The 9,971-nt window shown below is 37.5% G+C and overlaps 1 long non-coding RNA gene across 1 annotated transcript; it reads left to right on the top strand.

Moving 5' to 3' along the window:
* Positions 1–7,745: 7,745 nt before the first annotated feature.
* LOC141594392 (uncharacterized) lies at positions 7,746–9,401 on the top strand. The gene is made up of 2 exons (XR_012522171.1): positions 7,746–7,976; positions 9,101–9,401. It is a non-coding gene; the product is annotated as an uncharacterized LOC141594392 (long non-coding RNA).
* The last annotated feature ends 570 nt before the right edge of the window (positions 9,402–9,971 follow it).

The raw sequence follows: 9,971 nt of genomic DNA, 5'->3' as shown, positions 1-9,971 counted from the left end.
CTAATCTACTCCTAATCTAATCTAAAGAAGGATTTTCTAGCTAAAAAGATGTTTTTTTTCATTAATTACAAAGATGGGGTATTTATAGTGGAAATTAGGTGGGATGCATTAGGTTAACTAAGGGCTAAACTAGTAATTACACTTTTTAGATTGAGCAAGGAGACTCCGGTATTTTTCGGAGGAAGGGAGTCTTTCTTTGAAGCTTGGAGAAGACGAAATCATGCTGTGAAGGAATCCGGGCGGATTGGAGTCGGGACGGGCGGATTCTGGCGATGGAATCCGAGCGGATTCAAGAGAATCCGGGCGGATTGTGGAAGGGGAATCCGGGCGGATTGTAGGGAATCCGGGCGGATTGTAGGGAATCCGGGCGGATTCTCCTCCAGTGAATTTTCTTGTTTTTCCCAGCCAGAAGACGGGCGGATTGGGGACAATCCGGGCGGATTAGGGAAGACGAGCGTCTTCTTCTCGGGACGCGCGGATTCCCGAACAGCTTCTTTGTTTGACCTCGGATTGTAAAACGGACGTCATTTTCTCATCCGGACTCCTATTGGAGTGATTCAAAAGCCTAGATCGCTTGATTTTTCGACGCCGTTCCATCTAGCATACTTTCAGAGCCAAAGGAGCAGCTCTTGGTTTGCGTTCTGAGCCATTTTCTTCATGAAGTGCCTTCCCTCTCATCATTCTTACTTTTAACCCTTTGATCCTTCTACATACACTTTATTCCTACATCTTTGGTCATCATTCTTGCCTCCTCTTCATACTAGTCCATCTAATATCATAAATAAGCTTCCAAATATGCACGAAAGACGGGAATTTCCGCCTTATTATCTTCTTTTCTACAAAACATATGAAATGCGATAGAAAAGCAAATTGGAAGGTTTTGACGGGTAAAATGGCCATAGAATGTTATAATAGTATGCAAAATAGGCTCAATTAGGGGACTAAATGTGCGCAAATAATGTTCACATCAAATATCCCCAAACCGAACCTTTACTCGTCCCGAGTAAAGAGGTGACAAAAACTAGACCTTTATTTAAACTAATCTAATGACATAGCCGATATGAGACAATTAGCGGGTCTCACTCCGCCCCTTCAACTCACAACAAGACAACCATGAGGTAGGATGCCTTCTTGCAAGGCAAGGTGGGTCTTGCCAAAATGGCGACACATCCAAACATTAAGCACACAAAATCACATAATGGATGCATCTACAAAAGAATAGCCACTTTCCTCATCTAAGTGGCGGAAATTATCTACAAGGGAAGCAATTCAAGGGTACACACTCCTTCATAGATGCAATTTATTCAAACTACTAAGCCTAGAAGGATACCAATAAATCACCTCCAAAATGTGTCAAGCTAGGGTACCTTTGTCCTCAATCGTTAAATGCTTTTGTCAAGAGTAGACTCCTTATGGTGTTAGAAACACTGGAGGATCGCGGAATTCCCCCTCTTGCCAAGACAAGAAGAAGGGTCGTCCCCTCTCTACCATGTACAAAAATGGATAAGATGGAAAAGGGATCGATAGTATTTGAGTTTCATTTTGGGAGTTTGCTTTCATTGTTGTTTTCCCCCCAATTTCTTGTGGCATATAACATTTGAGAACACTTTCTTTTTGCCATTTCTTTTTGACTTTTGGCATTTCAACACTTGACAACTTTCAACTTTTTGCATTTTCTTTTGAACATTTTCAAAGTCACCCCAATTAGTAACGAGGGTGCCTTGTATTTGAAGCTTTAGGAGTCTATTTTTGCTCCTCTTTTCATTTGATGCATTTTTTTTTGCAAAATTTCTTTCACTTTTCATTTCTTTGAACTCAAATTGATTTCTTTTTGTGCCCATTCCCTTTGATGACAAAATGTGGTAGAACATGGATGAATGATGGAAGTATGCATGGTTTCAAGGGTCACCTTGGAATAAACGGTAGCCAAGGAGTTATCACACCACAAGGTACTCTTGACTCGGCCTTAATCCATGGGTCAAAGGATACTAGCATGACACATCCTAGGGTGTTTTACAAGTATTCTAACAAGCAAAGTCTTAAGAATAAAAAGCATCTACTAGGGCCTATATACACTTGTCAAGCTTCCCAAATAGACGGTTTCACAAAATTTTTCTAACATGCAAACTACATGCCATGATGCAACTAACATATAAACATCCTAATGCATATGATTCTACCAACTAATATGCCATATAAACTAAATGCAATCCTAAGTTCACATTGTTTTTACCGCATCAATCAAAATAAAGCCACATAGTCATTAACATAAAGAGGAAAAAGGAGATTGGAAAGATCATACCATGCGGTCTTCAATATCCTCATGTCTCGGATGTGGCGTAGTCAATCAATGTGAAAAAGGATGAACAAACACAATATATACAAAACAATATATACAAGTCTACACTACAAAGGAAATGAACTTGTTTTTTTTGATTTTTCAATTTTTCAAATTTTTATGGTTTTTGTTAAAAGAACATATTTTTGGGATTTTTCGAAATTTTTCAATTTTTATGCATTTTTGGAATATAAAGTCCCATCCCCCACTTTATTTTGGACATTGTCCTCAATGTACATGTAGGAGTAGGAAAAAAGGAAATACATGTTTTTGGTCTTTTGATTTTATGGAAATAAAGTACAAATGCAATGATATGGTATGAATGAATGCATGCTCTAACTAAATGCAATTCTATATGACATATATAACAAATGAATACAATCTAAACTATGCATGATTTAAACTATGGTCACTTATGATCAAACCTCCCCAAACCGATTTAAACACTATTTCTAGTGTAGAAATGAATAGGTTTGGCCATTAGTAACTATGCATGAATTCTAATCTATATGCAACTAACTACATGAATCATGTGAGATATATATTACAATGCAACCTATACTATATGAACTAACTAATATAAATGCAAAATGAAATATAATACAAATGCAAGCTTAATGTATATGTAAATAACTAAATTCAAGTGGAAATGTAATGCAAAGTGAAAGGAAAGGATATCTTACAAATGGTGGTTTGAGGGAGGACTCCACCAAACTAGTTTACTTTGTAAAAAATTTTGTCCATAGAGCTCAAGGCTCTTAGAAGAAGATCGAAAGCTTGTGAACAAGCTCCAAATAAGCATATATATGGGTCGCTCCACTTGAACATGAAATTTGGCCAAGGAAGTTTGTCATAAATATTTTCTTTCACCTTGCCCTTTGCACTAGAGCTTTCCCAATGCTTCAAACCAATTAGCCCATGATTCTTGTCATCATAAGGTAAGAAGTATGGTTCATGGTTGCCCGGAGACTTCCACTCACTACCTTCTCTTTCACTTTCGGTGATGATGATAGCATTTGAATTTGTCAATCCTTCAAGAGTAGAAGGAGAATTCTCATGACCTTGATGACCGATTTCCTTAGAAGTTGACATTGTGGGTGCCAAATTCCCACAAGTAGCTTCACGTACAAGTTTCTCTTTGAGTTTTTGCACCAAGTAGCTTTTGTATGATGCTTTGGCCTTTTGGAGAAGGTCCACCATATCCTCTTCAACAATCATTGGCTCCATGGTGGGTGCAAAAAGGTATTTATGTTCAATAGGAAAGAGACATTCATCTTCCTCATGGAAGGATACCTCAAATTTCTCAAGGATGGGCTCCTCAAGTGAGGCAATCTCACAACTCCATTCCTCTTCTTCAATGCAAGACATATATTCCGCACAAGCTTCTTCCATAGGCTTGTCATCGTCGCTATCTCCATAAGAATCATAAATGGGGGCTTCACTCCTCTTCACCAACTCATTCTCCAACACCTCAACATCTACTTCAAATGACACACCCTCATACTCACAAAGGCTAAGAGTATTTGGCTTACTCAACCTCATGTCTTCATCATCAAATACCACACTTTCATACTCACAAGAGCTCAAGGAACTTGGCTCTTCCCACTTCTCATCAAAGGTAACTCCTTCAAACTCACATTCACGGTCAATGTCCAAAGAACGGCGGGGAATGATTGCTTGGGAATCTTTTAATTGGGCTATTTGAATCCCCAATTCCTCTCTTTGGATAACAATGCCTTTAAGAACATTATCTTCTTTTCGGCTCTCTTCTAGCATTTGTTTGAAGAAGTTTTGTTGATCTCCCATCATTTGGAGAATCACATTTTGAATGGGTTCATCTTCTTGTTGTGGGTAGGTGTGAAAGTGGTTGTATTGTGGCATTTGGAATTCATTGTGAAGTGAGTTTTGGGTGGATGGTTGTTGTTGATATTGGGTGTGGTGATTTTGGGTGGAAAAATTGGGGTAGTAGTTAGGATTTTCATTGTATGAGTAGTAAGGTAGGTTTGTGTTGACTTGCTCCTCAAACTCCCCATACCCATAGTCATACTCAAAAGATCCACCACATACTCCATATGTAAAGTCTTGAGTCATCATAACTAAGACAAAGAAACAACTATAAGCATGGAAACTACACGAAAATGGTAAGAACAAGCCTTGAGGAACAAGTTCCTCAAGGTGAAAGCAAAAATAAAAATAGACAAACAAGTAAGAACTTAATCACATAGCACCATCCCCGGCAACGGCGCCATTTTGATGTGGAACGATGTCGTCACTCATCCAATCAAACACATTTATAATACTCAACATACAACTAGTTAGTGGTAAGTCGAGGTCGATCCATGGGACGGTGTTCTTTGGGTTCTAAGTCTATCTATATCAATTTATGCTAGTGTCACAAATTGGTTGGGTTTGTAGTTGTGTTCTAGACTAATAAAAGCAATAAAGTAGAACAAGCAATAAAAGAAAAGATGTAAACAAATGATTAAAAGTGCTAGGATATCATGGGGTCATAAGGGATTCATGGTGTTGATCATACAAACATGTTTACAAAGTTGCAAGCAATTAATGTTGTGGAGGAACCGAGTTGGTTTATGTCTTACGGTTCATAGGAAGGGTTGGGTCCCGGAGCCGAATCGATTAGATTGTACAACACCTACAAGTCGACTTACTTTCCTCCTATTCAACTTCTATGCATGGTCTAACAAGACTCGAGTTGGTTTATATCTTACAAGTCAAGTTGAGTAGATAAGAGATGGTAAAAATGCAAGGATTCATAGGCTTAGCATTTCATCAAACATAACATGTGCATAAAGTTGACATCACAACAAGCAAACAATTTAATCATGTGAACATATTAGATTAAGCATGAATCAATCCCATGTTGGCTTCCCCTAATTACCCACTAATCCTAGCTAAGAGACTACTCGCTCATTATCATGGGAAACATGTCATTAATGGTGTCAATCATCACAACAAGTATAAACATGATAATAGAATGAAGAAATGAACAATAAAGATTAAAGAGTAAAGGAATTATACCAACTTAAGATGATCCAAATAATAATGCAAAGAATAATAGAAGAACTTGATGATTGATGGAAGGTTGTCAATCTCCCAATAATAACCCAATAATCTTCAATTACCCAATAATAAACTTGAATAATAAACTTGAACAATAATTAAAGGGAGATTAATGTGTAATTTGTGGAAAGATTAAAGAGTAATCTATTCTAATCTACTCCTAATCTAATCTAAAGAAGGATTTTCTAGCTAAAAAGATGTTTTTTTTCATTAATTACAAAGATGGGGTATTTATAGTGGAAATTAGGTGGGATGCATTAGGTTAACTAAGGGCTAAACTAGTAATTACACTTTTTAGATTGAGTAAGGAGACTCCGGTATTTTTCGGAGGAAGGGAGTCTTTCTTTGAAGCTTGGAGAAGACGAAATCATGCTGTGAAGGAATCCGGGCGGATTGGAGTCGGGACGGGCGGATTCTGGCGATGGAATCCGAGCGGATTCAAGAGAATCCGGGCGGATTGTGGAAGGGGAATCCGGGCGGATTGTAGGGAATCCGGGCGGATTGTAGGGAATCCGGGCGGATTCTCCTCCAGTGAATTTTCTTGTTTTTCCCAGCCAGAAGACGGGCGGATTGGGGACAATCCGGGCGGATTAGGGAAGACGAGCGTCTTCTTCTCGGGACGCGCGGATTCCCGAACAGCTTCTTTGTTTGACCTCGGATTGTAAAACGGACGTCATTTTCTCATCCGGACTCCTATTGGAGTGATTCAAAAGCCTAGATCGCTTGATTTTTCGACGCCGTTCCATCTAGCATACTTTCAGAGCCAAAGGAGCAGCTCTTGGTTTGCGTTCCGAGCCATTTTCTTCATGAAGTGCCTTCCCTCTCGTCATTCTTACTTTTAACCCTTTGATCCTTCTACATACACTTTATTCCTACATCTTTGGTCATCATTCTTGCCTCCTCTTCATACTAGTCCATCTAATATCATCAATAAGCTTCCAAATATGCACGAAAGACGGGAATTTCCGCCTTATTATCTTCTTTTCTACAAAACATATGAAATGCGATAGAAAAGCAAATAGGAAGGTTTTGACGGGTAAAATGGCCATAGAATGTTATAATAGTATGCAAAATAGGCTCAATTAGGGGACTAAATGTGCGCAAATAATGTTCACATCAGTGCGTCATTGATTCTCTTGTCCTATTACTATCTCCCACTCAATGCAAGGTGTCTTTCAGGTCGTACTTGCAAGTGATCATATCGAGAGTGGTTTACTCGATCTGGAGAATAACTGATTGACCGAAATTATCTACCATAGATACCTTCCGAGCGTGGCCACGCATTTCCAGTTCATTACTCCTCGAGTGGCCTTGAGATATTGTTATAACCCTGACAAGGGGTGGACAATTCCTATCGCACTTATTCCCTTCGACTAGCCACAGCCATCATAACCCAAAATATGCCCATTTGACCCCATTTACGAAGGTCGTAGTAACATAAATCAAAGTTAATCTGAAATTTTGCCACCTTAGGCGAACAGTCTTTAGTCAAAAGAATCGACTCATTAGAATACTATAGTAGCTCTCGCCACGACCAGGCTATATAAATTTGCCAGAACTCTATAAGCGGTCATTAGGCCCGACAAAGTGTTCCTAACAGCCTGCCTATGTGATTGACTAGTCATCTCACATGACTCCATGGCACTTGAACTTGCCATCAATCGCATCACACTCTGGTCACTTCGAGACGTCACCTCATGTAAGTGACTATGGGCGCATACAATGCTAATCCGTGTTCACTTTAACGGGGTTCAATTGTCTCTACAACCCGTTTGGATGTAACAAAGTATAAGGTGAGTTAATAATAACTCAAACGACGAATGTCGACATCACATTCGGGTAGTCAATACCATATTACAACCTTGTGATGTATATCGTAAGTGTGTAAACACTAGTCGATTGCAATAGAAGTTTAACATACCATGTGTCCATGTGTTCATACTTCTTATATTGCACTTTCCATTATATTCATTTTATCTTTCATAGCATGAACCTTACCAAGTGCACATCTAGGTTCCCAACCTAGGTTTAGGTTCTTTATCTTGAAGGAACTTTCTTGTTGTTACTACTACAAAAATGGCCAAAGGAATTACTAATAACAAACCGGTTTAGTTTTCAAACTGGTCTCTTAATATTAGAAACCGTTGATTTTTTAAAACCGGTCTCATAGAGTTGGAAATAATAAACCGGTTTTGTTTTTAAACCGGTCTCTTAATATAAGAAACCATTGATCTAAAAGAACCGATCTCATAGAATCGGAATAACAAACCTGTTCCCACTAAACCCGGTCTCTTAACTTTTCTGATATGCGTATTAATTATTAATTAAGCCCTAAAAACATCTCCACCACTTCCTAAATCCTAAATAAAAAAAAACAAAGAAGGAAAACACAACTGCTTTAGTGCCGCCGTTGTTTCTTCCGCCGTCAGTTTAGCTACTCACACCGCCAAGTCTGCATCACCATTGAAGTATTTCTCGATCGTCTATTCGTCTCCTACTTGAATCACCAGCGATGACCGTAGCGATCTCGACGCCATCGCACATCTACCTCTCTTAGGTTTGATTGTTTTCTTCTCTATGTGAATCACAATTATTCTTGCTACTTTGAAGTTTGAATTTGTGTGTGAGTATATATAATCAGTTTACTGCTCATAAACAATTGGTGAAATTACTGATTTTGATTAATTATTTCCGATCCTATTTTTGTTTGTTCAAATTCAATTTAAAAGGTTAATTGATTTCATCTCCGCTAAACTATTTAAATTTCAAGGTTTTTTAAGGTGTATATATTATTGTGTGTGGTGTAGTATGTGTAGAATTATTTTTGCAATACTGCTTAATTGCTTCTTAGTCATTGATCAGTTGTTCAAAAGTTGAAGCAAAATTTGATCGGGTTGCAGAGTAATTTCTGTTGATTTGCTTGATTGTAATGGTATAATGGCTGGTAATGGTCAAAACAAATTTTAATACGGCTGATTTTTTTATGAAAGCTTACATCCACTCACAAAAATAATGGTTTATAGGTTGTAAATTGCGGTTTCAGAATTTAAACTAGGACGAGATGTGTAGTATATGGTAGTTTTATCTAGAGTAGCATAACAAATTACTTTAGATAATCTATATCATAATTTAGTACTACTACATTTTACAAACTGTATGAAAGTATGAAACTAGGATGAGATGTGTAGTATATGGTAGGCTAAATTGCAATATTGGATGTGCAAGATGACTTGTTTAGTTATTGGAATGTTGCTACAACTCAAATTTGAGTTGTCAAAGATAGGGATTGCTTTTTTACCCGTCTGAGATGTTACTTTTGAATAATAAAATTGGTTAGAGAAGGGATATGAGCATGTTATGGCTTACTGCCACATGAAGAATACATAAATTTCAAGTACGTATGAAACACTTGCCAGCATCAATCAACGAATCGATTCTTTTGTATGTATTGCCTACATCTCATGCGTGAAAGGCCGTGATTCATCATGTATGCTGTGACTATGGTAATCATCTTGATGCCATCATTATACATTTCTATTTTTGAATAATTGTGAGATTCGTACTGATTTATATGGTCGCTGCTTACGTCTTTTTAACAAGTACGACTTTTAATTGCTGAATAATGTTTTTGTTTGTCAAGTTATCAGTTTGGTAGCTAATTTTGAGATTGTTCATTTGTAGTTGGTTATGCGGTGAAGATTAAAAGATTGAAGACGATGAAAGGCGATGAAAGGCGATCATAATATATGGATGTTGATGAAAGCTTAATTGGATTGTAGTCATTGTTAGAACTTCTCTTTTTGACCTCGAGTTTTCTTTGACTTCCTTTGTAGTTGATAATTTTTTTAGAAGGGAGGCTTTATTTTCTAGAACATCAAAAGGAATTGTAGTTTTGGAGTAGTAATGATTTGGATATTTGGGTGATATGTATTGAATTTTTTTGTTGATGGTATAAATTAATAGATGAGCATTATTAATATTATTATTGTCTCAGAACAACAATAATAAGTTGCAGGTGAAACAATGTATCAATGGGCATATTTGTGTATGTAGCATGATAATGACAATAGTGAAATCAGGTATAGCAAGCAAGGCGGTTTTCTTAATTAGGTGAAAGCTAAAGAGACCTGTTCCGTTGAAAAACTGGTCTCTAATGTTAATAAAAGAGACCGGTTTTAACAAACATGTGGTCTTTTAAATTCAAAGAAAAGAGACCAGTTATTAGTAGTGACTGGTCTTCTACATACAAAACAAAGAGACCGGTTATTTTCTATAACAGGACTCCTAAGAATTAACATAGAAACCGGCTTGTTCACCGGTCTCTTAGGCTAAGACACCTGTGAGATATAGACCGGTTATAACCCGGTTTCTTAGGCCATTTATAACCGGTTTCTTATACATTTTTTGTAGTAGTATATTTTATCACATAAGCAACGAATTATGGTGGATGATATAACTTGCACTGGTTAAGTGTTCTACCAACTCGCAATGCACTAGGTATACGTTTTGTAGGGTCTTGCAACAATTGTCAAGATGATTAGCCTAGCACTTC

This window comes from Silene latifolia, chromosome 8 (assembly GCF_048544455.1).
Source record: "Silene latifolia isolate original U9 population chromosome 8, ASM4854445v1, whole genome shotgun sequence".
Lineage (NCBI taxonomy): Eukaryota > Viridiplantae > Streptophyta > Magnoliopsida > Caryophyllales > Caryophyllaceae > Silene > Silene latifolia.
The sequence above is the reverse complement of the archived record's forward strand: the minus strand, read 5'-3'. Positions and strand labels throughout refer to the sequence as shown.